Genomic DNA, 10918 nt, shown 5'->3' with positions numbered 1-10918 from the left:
ACGTTCTTCTTGGGTGAAAGTGCGGCGACTCCTGGAAATTTCAATTGAAGGTTTTTCACGTCACGTTGCTTAACAACATCCTTCCATCCATTTTTTGTCGCGCTCCTCCTCACGCGGGTCGCGGGCTATCCCAGCTATCATCGGGCAGGAGGCGGGGTACGCCCTCAACTGGTCGCCAGCCAATCGCAGGGCGCATACAAACAAACAAACAACTATTTGCACTCACATTCACACCTACGGGCAATTTAGAGACTTCAATGAAGCTACCACGCATGTTTTTGGGATGGGGGAGGAAACCGGAGTGCCCGGAGAAAACCCACGCAGGCGGGGCCGGGGATTGAACCCGGGTCCTCAGAACTGTGAGGCAGACGCTCTAACCAGTTGTCCACCGTGCCTGCCTAACAACGACACAACAGAAACGAGCAACCGGATGCCCCGAGCCGCACTTCTCGATAGTCGATAAAAATAGTAGCGCGCGAGGCGACGCCTGAACAGGAAGTGGCTAACGACCTGAGAACGACCCCCCGCCCTCTGCCGGCCTTCGCCCGCTTCCTGCGCCCACGCTGCCGACCGCACCTAGCCAACAGCGCCCGTCCGCTGTCGGGGTTCGGGGCGGAGGGCGGGAGGCTCCGAGCTCCAGGAATGAAATAGCTGCTAGCTTACTCACAGGAGGCCGCGTGACTCATCAAAGGCAACGCTGCTGCACCCATGTTACACGCACGCACGCACGCACGCACGCACGCACGCACGGCCTTCGTCAGCCTTCATTCATGACTTTTAAAATGCGCTCCCTGACTCACGTCCCAGGACATTTGACCCAAATAAGCAGAGTTGTTTTCCCGCTAAAAGTCCCGAGCTCCCAATTCCATCCAATTTTCCACCACGTCTCCCAACTGGGAGAGAGTTTGTCAAGTGAGAATGACGCCGGTCTCGTTTGCCACCCCGGCCTCGATGCGCTCGTGCGGCCGCGGGGGTCCCGACGGCGCCGATCTCAGATGGTCGTCGTGGCCCAGAATGACGACGCCCCCCGATCGCGCTCGCCCGAAGTCTTTGGAGCGCGCGCCGGCTTCAGCTACGCGGTGAGCGAAGAGAAGCAATCGGCTCCGATTTCGTTTCCGCAAAAATTCTTGATCGAAACCTGCTTTTGGCTCAGTCGAAGGAAAAAAGCGTGAACGTTTCGTGGAAATCGGCCTCCGATACCTTTAAACATCAACATCAAATTAGCGCTGATGTCACGATCATTTGAAACCTTCAAACAACACAAACGGAGAAACACACAGCTTGGTAAAACAAAAAGGTATTGAGGACACAGGAAACCATCGCACGCCTGCGTCGAACGCATCGCTCGTCGGTGTGCAATTCCATGCAGGAAGCTTTTTTGCCTTTAGAAGAATCCTCTAATTAGTCGCAAAATGACAAATCTAAAAGGCATAACCCGGCGGCCACGTTTGCTGATCGTCAGCACGTTCGACGACGCGCGGGCACACGGATGTCCGCGTCGCCGGATGAATCGTCAACAACATTTTCTTTCGGCAGGGTTTTCTTTGTTGTTTTGAAATGACCTCGCAAAACCCAAACTGGGATCTGGCACTCATGCCGATATCTTATTGGAGGTTATTTGGCCTCATACTGGCCTCTAGCAGCGTGCGAAGCAGGGAAATATGAATCATTGGGAACTTCTTGGATCCCGCCGTTCAAATTTATACCCCCAAAAAGGTTTGTCGTCGTCATAGCACAAATGAGGCGTTTTTGCCATTTCAGAATGTGACTCAGTCTATTGTGAGAGCCGCCTGCTCACTTTCTCCGGTGGATACAAGGGCGGGGAAGTGCATGAGCAGGCGGGGGCCCTTCCTTCATGTTGCCACACACACACACACACACACAATGGAAAGGAAGCTGGGGATTCCTGAGATTCCTGTGGACAAAAAGGTGTGAAGTCGGGCAGCCGAGCAGCCTGGGAATGCCGCCGTTCGGGTGGCACTCGAACGGCGGACAGAAGCGCCGGTGACGCGGCCGCAGATAAACGAGACTTGCGCAGATAAGCTCCAAGAATTCCAACGAGAGAGGGAAGTCGAGGAGGGCTGGGCGGGATGCAGCAGATAACAAGGACCACCTTCAAATATTTGGGATGCCGGCTGCTAACAAACGAGTTGAGTTCTCAGTCTTGAATGGGATAAAAAGCACATTTTCTTCAGCAGTTGTTTGCAGGATTACGCAAAAACCACAACAACTTCAGACAACAACAGATTTCTACCAAAGTGGACGGAAGGCTGCCGCATCTTCCAAACAATTTGAATTCAGATCCCAATTCATTTGTGCGTTTTGCTGTTACGGTCCACTTTCATCGGGGCCAACCCCATCCAGCAGATGTACAGCACTCGAGTTTTTTCTTTCTTTCTTTTTGACGTCGGAGACTGCGCTGTGTATTTATGGGAGAAGAAAATCTTCACAGAAACGAATATGGGATGCGACGGTGTCCGTACATTCATCCAGGCTGCCAGCTGAATTTGCAAAGACACTCCAGTCTAGGGCAGTCTAAACCGCTTTGACGTTCCATCTTGGCTTCATTGGTCCACTTTTTCACAGTTTCCACTGTAGGCTTCGCGCATTTCAGTTCTTGCCTGTACGTCGGTATGAAGTGAATCAAGCAGAGATCAGACGAGCCCGAGGCCGCGCGAGGTCTGGCACGGTATGCGTTGTTTAGCGTAGTGCAGCAGTGGTGTCAAATGTTATTTTCCCTGGTAGGACAGTCAATGTGCTGCTTGTATTTCGGGCGTTCGCGGTTGAGTTCAGCTTTGGTAAAGTCCCCGAGAATAATGAGGGGTGAATTTTTTTTCAATTTCGTTGACTGGTTCGGGGAGCGTTAGCAGTGCGGCGTTGGTGTTAGCTCGAGGCGAGGGTGAATGATGCAAACTCACGCGGCGAGTAGAATGGCTTACAGTTCAAAAAAAGCGACTCCAAATTCGGGCTGCGGTGTGCGCTGAGCTCCGTGACGTCCGTACACCATTTTGCGTTGATATAGAAGCATATCCCGTGAAGGTGAAAACCCGGAAGCATGACGGCGCCGTCGGGTACGGCCTCACAAAGCCAAGTCTCCGTAAAGCACGTGGCGGCGGAACGTCCGAAGTCTTGACTGGTCTTTATCAGAAGATGAAGCGCGTCCATTTCGTTGGGTGGGGAGCGTCGATTCGCGAGGCGGATGGACGGAAACGCCAATCTGTATCCTCAAACCTCCGGCCCGGGGGCCTTTCGGTGCCCAGGTATTACTGGCCTGCACGGCTCTATTTTTGGAGATCCGTCCGGTTCTGACCTGCCCCGCCTCCGCCCAGCAAATTTCTCCCATTAGCGAGTAGCATTCATTTCCCCGTTCTCCACCAAGGTAGCCGGGATAGGCTCCAGCACGCCCGCGACCCGCGTGAGGGGAAGCGCTACGGAAAATGGATGGATGGATGGATGGATGGATGGATGGATGGATGGATGCATGGATGGATGGATGGATGGATGGATGGATGGATGGATGGATGGATGGATGCTTGACGATCCAAGCAGCACCAGAACACTCATTTCAGGACAATATTGATCCTAGACACACAAATTGTGTCTCGCATTGTTGCTGAAGAACATAACTCATTTTAGGCCGCATTTGCTCTTTAAAGAGGCTCCAACCAGATACCCATGTTTTGTTTCTAAATATGTTTTAAAAGAAATAATAATGAAAACAAAACGTGAAATGTTTGAAGCGAAGTGCTGTAGACTTGCAAAGACTTCTAACAATACAGTGCTGAATTGTTGCGATAGCAGAAACGGACTTTTGTGATGACTTCGATTACTAATCCTCTCTTGGCTCCTCCTTCTCCGTGTGTGGAGTTCTAATGTATAACAGTATCCACATTTATTGGCGACCTTTATGTTTTTTAACCTTGTGAGCACGGTGTTCCACACAAACAACAACGGTTTTGTTGTTGGCCGTTGCGTCTGAAGTTCTCATTTGTCTTTGCACACGGTTACTTACTGGGCTATTTAAACAAGTCCATTCTCGAAACATCTCATTCTTTCTGACTTTGTAGGCATGTGAACTGGTTCCCACCCTCACATTTTTCGGACAGGTGATAAACGGGGTGAAAAGGTTACATTTCTTCAGCGTGAGTCATGTTCGATGAGTTGTTGGACCAGGAACATGGGAACACCCATCAAGCATCAAACAACATTTCATGCCATTTTTATGAGTAAAACAATCCAAATTTAAGAAAGAAGTAAATATTTTGCTTGGTTTAGAGAGGTCAGTATGGAGCAACGAGCTTTTTTTTTGTTTTTTTTTTGGGGGGGACGGCACCACCGTTTTTCAAGAAAGTCTGACAAGCTGCGCCAGAAGCGGGAGGAACGATCACAACATTGCAAGAGACGCTGCGTCATAATAAGAGAAATGTGGAAAATTCATGGAAATGCACCATGAAGTGATGCGATCGGGGTCATCGTCGGGCGTATTGGAATCGTCACAACAGTACAGGACATGTTGCGACATCACAACGACATCAACTAAAGGGTGACAAGTTCACAGTTGCGCACCATTCGCTGTTGTTGTTGCCTTTCGCCAGGGCGGTGCGTTCAAACTACGGCCCGCTGTCCCTTTTTGAGTGGCAGTCGCCACATGCTGAAAACGCTCGCGACGCTTTTGGAGATGCGAGGTTTCCGCCCGACGACGACCGTAATTGCTTGACGGTTGGACGGTTGGACGGTTTGGTTTCAGCGTGTCTGATAAATTCAATTCTATGAATTTCAAAGTGGATTTTCTGTACGTGGCCCTCGGAAGACAAAGTGAAACATAGGAGTACTTGGATAATGTAGGAAGGCTACACGAAATAAACACATCATTTTTGGGTGTCATTTCATGAGCTACCTGGAAGTCGAATACAAGATTCCCATTGAAGTACATACCATTGAAATATTCTGATCAAATGTTAAGTTTTATCGCTTTCAAATATAGTTTAGTTGGATGTCAATTAGGGCCAAGAATTATATATATATTTTTTAAGGCTACAGTGTCGTAAAATTGCCAACAACTTGAAGACAAATTCACGGATTTGCTCCCAAATTGAGCAATTTCTTCCTTGGCCTGCTCCTTGAGCTCCTTTTTGTGGAAAAATCGGAAAAATAATTAGGGAGCGCATAAGCCTTTTGTCGAAGGTTGAAAGGAAATATGCTTTCAAAAGGACTGAAGAAAATCCTCCCAAAATGATTTGATAAGAAAGAGCCGAGTTTCTGAGTGGAAGAAGCATCTCGATAAGTGCCTGCGAAAACGAGTCGCGCTTTTCTGAGTGCGCCCACACTGACCGTGGAGGTATGACGCGATGCGAGCGGACTAAGGGAACGACACTCCACTTGATCCTCTTCCTCTTCCTCTTCCTCTTCCCTTCAGAGGTGCGAGAGGGAAAAGGTCTCCAGCGGGGGCACGTGAGCGGCCGGCGCCGCCGTCGTGTCGCTCACCGGCTCCCCCGGCGGAGAGCGCGTGCCGTGATGCGATGCGGGAACACTCCCAAAGGCGTTTCCGGCCCTCACTTCCACCCGGCCCAACCCCCGCGCCGTCATCCGCCGCTTCCCATCCGGGCCGAGCCGGGCCGCTCCCCCTAGGCGCCCCAGACCGGCGGACTCCCTGCGACTTTCCGGGAGAACAGCCTTCCATTATGTGGGCGACTGGCACGACCCTGCAGGAAGCTGCCGCGGACGCCGCTGAGCTCACTGGGTGGCGCTGGCCCAGAGCCAGACTTCCACTTCTGAGCATGCGGAAATTACACTCCTTTTCCATGAAAGGAAAAGTGGTCCGACGAGTCCGCATTTCAAATTGTTTTGGGAAATTGTGGACGTCGTGTCCTCCCGGCCAAAGAGGAAAAGAACCATCCGGACTGTTATGGACGCCAAGTTCAAAAGCCAGCATCTGTGATGGTATGGGGCTTTGTTTGTGCCAATGACATGGGGAACTTACACATCTGTGAAGGGACCATTAACGCTGAAAGGTACATACAGGTTTTGGAGAAACATACGCTGCCATCCAAGCAACGCCCCTGCTTATTTCAGCAAGACAACGCCAAACCACATTCTGCACGTGCATGGCTTTGTAGCAAAAGAGTGCGGGTACTAGACTGGCCTGCCTGCAGTCCAGACCGGTCTCCCATTGAAAATGCATGGCGCATTATGAAGCGTAAAAGACGCCAACGGAGACCCCGGACTGTTGAACGGCTGAAATCTGTACATCGAGCGAGAATGGGAAAGAATTCCACCTCCAAAGCTTCAACAATTGGTGTCCTCAGTTCCCAAACGTTAATCGAATGTTGTTCAAAGAAAAGGTGATGTAAACACAGTGGGAAACATGAGCCTGTCCGTCCCGGCTTTTTTGGAACGTGTTGCAGCCATCAAATTCCAACTTCATGATTATTTGCTAAAAACAATAAAATATATCAGTTTGAACATTCAATATCTTGACATTCAATGAAATATAGGTCGAACGTGATGAGCAAATCAGTGTATTTATTTATGTTTAACTTCATTGGAATTGGGGTTGTGTACCTGTAAATGAGAGCATTTGTCGTTGACGGCGCTCTTGAACATTTTAGCCCGTAACAAGCGCTGATGCCAGATAAGCAAGACAAATTCTAACCACAGATTTTTAATGTGAATTGTAAAACATTTCACCCAAAAAGATTTAACTTGCTTTGACCTTACAAGCTCCGAATATGCCTACATAAAATTGGATGGAAAAAAATGTCATTTTGGGGGTTCAGAATTTGGTAATTGTCGGTTAATGGCGAGGGTTAGGTCCAAGACCACCGCGCAACAGGTCAAATGCACCCATCTTTTAATTATTGTTGTTCAGTACAGACTGCACGTCTGTGCTCAGGTCAACATTGTTAGTTCATCGGAAATGGCCTACCACCGCTCGTTAGAATGAAGTGTCATCCATAACAGGTGCTTTGGCATCCGGTCATCAAAAGCGCATTATTAGCACACTCGCCGGCCGTCACTCAACACCGCAGCGGCTAATGCTAAAGCTAGCGCAGCACAGCGGCTAACGCTAAAGCCAGGAAATAGTCGGCCAATATTGGAGCGCAAACATCTGCTCACGCGCAACGTCGAGAACCAGCATCCAGCAAAGAGCAAGATTTGGCTGCTGATAAATCCTGACGCTCCCTAGTTGAGGCCGTTTCTGCAATCGGCGGAGTGCACTCCCACGAGAATGAGGCAGGAGGTCACAGTGAATACATTTTGTCATTCGACCACATCCAGGTCAACATAAGCGACTCAAGAACAGAAACCCTGACACAGACAGAGGGTTACGGAATTATTATTTTAATCTTAAAAAAAGACAGTCGACAGCGGGACTGTAGCATTTGTTTGCTTGTTTGGGAACGCTTCCATTGTGACCCAAACCACGAAAAGATACATTCCTCACACAAACGTCAATTGATCAGTTTGCGGCTTGCTTACAGAGGTCAAATGTTGCGATTTGCATTGTGGGGGGAAAGGGGCGGGGCAACAAACGGAGAAAAGACTCGTGTTCTTTTCCATCGGCGCTGCAGCACTTCCTCCTAATAGCCGTCCGGCAGCGTCCGACTCCCGAGCAAGCCCACTCAACAACAACAACAACAACAACAACAACAACAACAACTCTTCGGAGCCCAGCGTGGGAGCGGAAGACAGCATGGGCCGAACACGCCCGCAACTGCGGAGAATCTTTTCCACGCACCCACGCGCACGTTAGCACGCACTTGCTGCCCACTCGCGCCGACGTTGAAAGCGCCTCTTGAATGACGTCATGTGCGCACAGGTGACGAGAGCGCGCAGGGGAAACACGTGGGCGCGTGTTACGTTTCAGGTTGGAGAAACGCTGCGGGGGGCTTAAGAGACACCCTTGGGGGCGCTAAAGACATTTTTATGGGGGCTTCGGTCTTTGTCCCTTTGTCATATTTTGTGTTTGGTGACAGGATGGAAATATTGTGCGAGACCCCCGTCGCAGCGTTTTGCTGAGCAGGTAAGCGAGAAGAGGCGAGCAAGCATTTTTCTTGCAGGCTCTGTTCCGGTTTTTAGCAAGTCCCCAAACCAAGCGGAACACAAAGTATTCCCAATTCGGAGCATTTATGGCTTAAATGTTTGATTTGTGGCGGCGCGGTGAGCAACCGGTTAGCACGTCCGCCTCACAGCCGTGACGTTGCGGGTTCAAATCCCGGCCCGCCTGCGTGGAGTTGGCGTGTTCTCGCCGTGCCCGCGTGGCTTTCCTCCCGCATCCCAAAACCATGCGTGTTAGGTTGATTGGCGACTTGAAATTGCGATTGTGAGTCCGAAGGGCTGTTTGTTTCTTTGTGCCCTGCGATTGGCTCGCCCGAAGAGAGCTGGGACGGCCTCCAGCGTGAGGAGAAGCGGCTCGGAACACGGATGGATGGATGTTCCATTTGTATCTTCTGATCTTATTTGCTTTTAGAATCGCTTCGTATATTTGGCCGCTAGATGGCCCGCACTCCGTAAGTTGCCCATCCTGCCGTGATTTGAATATACTGCTGAAAAAAAAGCATCGCGATACTTTTACTTGAACTACTTTTTGTACTTGTGCATGCGGAATGAAGAAAAACTGCAACTTCATTGGTTTCACTGATTTCAACGTACACGAAGTAAGCGACACGACGACGTCGTTGTCATTGATAAGCGACACGACGACGTCGTTGTCATTGATAAGCGACACGACGACGTCATTGTCATTGGTAAGCGACACGACGACGTCGTTGTCATTGATAAGCGACAAGCACCGAATACATTTCAATAAACTTTAACAGATCAGCTTTTCAAAAGAAATGGCAAATGTTCTACCCGAAACATTTCAATGCCGTACATTTTGCAATCTTGGTTGCTATTCAAACCCCGCGCACGCTTTTGAACGATGTTTTTGTTCTGCTTGTTTTGTTTGCTGCTTTACGTTCCTTGACTGACGCAACAATGACCGCTATACGGCCGGCCGCTGCAGCGCGCAGCAGGCCCATCGCTTTCAATGAGCCGCTCTCCGCAGAAGCGGAACGGAACCTTCCGTGAGGCTCGCCCGCGAAGAGCCGCCGCAACGCGAGGCTCCAGATTGGCGGCGGAAGGGCCCAGATTGCTCATTAGAATATCTCACGTTCGCGCGTGGGCGAGCGTCTACGCGCCGACGCTCGTTGTCCGTCCGACGCCGCGCGAGGTCCCGACCCGCCGAGTCTGTCCGCTACCCAGCCGCTCCGAGTTACACGAGCGCGCGACACCATCGTCGTTTTTTCTCTTTTTGCACATCCATTATTAGAAAAATCTACAAACAAACACAACATTTCCAAGGAAAAACTTGAGGAAAAGAGAAGAATTTGCCTTTGAAGATTTCCCAAAAAGCCGAATCAGTCATCGGCGCCACCTGTTGTTCTGCTCACTGCGTAATATTTGTTCAGAAATGTAGCTCTGCCCTCAGCGGGCTGATAAAAAAACGCCACCTGTTAGCAAAAAGCAGCAGAAAAAGACGTGCGCCGGGGCTCGTCGCTGGTTCCTGGGACGCCTTCAGCGAACGGCGATCTGCCGAGCGCACGTCGAAGCTCGCGAGGGTCCTTCGATATCCCGCGCAATACAAAAGTCCAAACAAAGGTCGAGAAGTCGCCCGAAATGTTCGACGCCGCACGGCACGGCTCAACGGACCTCCCGACAGGTCTGGCGCCCGCCGCGTCTAACTGCGACAAACGCAGCGAAACCGAGCCTGGAGCCGACCGTCCGCTACACATCGCACATCCCGACGGGGTCGACGCACCTCGCGAAACCTAAAGAAACATCACGACGCCGTGAGGCCCTGCGCCTCATTTGACGTCGCATCTACTCGCTCCAATTCCGATCTTTGAATCGGCCATTCGTCTTTCGATTGGATGCGATCAAACATTTTTCACTTCCATCCCTTTACTCAAAACAGGACACGTGTCAGAAATGTCGAGGACTGCCTTCCGAAGTCGAAGCAGATCTTTGCAAATGTCTTATTGCCAGGAAACACAAAGTCTGAAATCGGAGAAGCTTTACCATTGAGAGGCTGGAATCAGAAGATTCCAAAATGTCATTTATCGACATAGGATCGGTGAATTGTTGCTCCTCCGTTCAAAGCCGAACAGAATCGTGTCAGCAGACTGAGCCGATCCACGCGAGCATTTGAGCGCATTCGAAAATCCAAACACAAGCAACGGCCGTCAGTGCGCGTGCGTCTTGCTTTTAAAAGGCCGCCGGCAAACATTTGGGCACGCGCCGCCGTCCGCATCCCGACGCGTCGAAACCAAAAACGCAAAGAAATCTTTTGAGGGCGCGCCCCTCCCCCGCGCGCACGCGGCCAAAAACGGCCAAACATTTCCATTTCCAGCCAATTGCGCTGTTTCACGATATTGTTCGAGCGAGTCATTTTCGAATCAACTCATTGATTTTCTATCTCAGATGACACTGTTCATTGTTGAACTTTTTACGCAGTGAACAAAAAGGATGGTCATATATGGAATTGTCGTATTGCACTTTGGATGTGGCACCGCAGTTTGTCAATTCCCGAAATATCGCATGGTTACTGTTTTACGATAAGGGTGATGATTGCGCAAGAACCCATCTACAGAAACACAATCGCGTCGCAATATTCACGTGAATGAAAAAGAGAAAAATGGCGTCCTCGGCGAAATGCAACCGTGCGTAGCGTCATGAATGGGATTTTCTGAAATTCAATCCTCCTCTTCTTTAATGCTGGTATCAATACTGTCTGGTGAGCTTTATCGATACGTGACACGAGGAATATTTTGTCTTGATAATACACAGTAAATCAATTCCCAGAGCGTCTGCCGACCGTTCATCGCACGCACGTTAACGCACACGCACACACACGCACCGCTGCATCTGGATGACG

This window comes from Phyllopteryx taeniolatus, chromosome 12 (genome assembly GCF_024500385.1).
Source record: "Phyllopteryx taeniolatus isolate TA_2022b chromosome 12, UOR_Ptae_1.2, whole genome shotgun sequence".
NCBI lineage: Eukaryota > Metazoa > Chordata > Actinopteri > Syngnathiformes > Syngnathidae > Phyllopteryx > Phyllopteryx taeniolatus.
The sequence above is the reverse complement of the archived record's forward strand: the minus strand, read 5'-3'. Positions refer to the sequence as shown.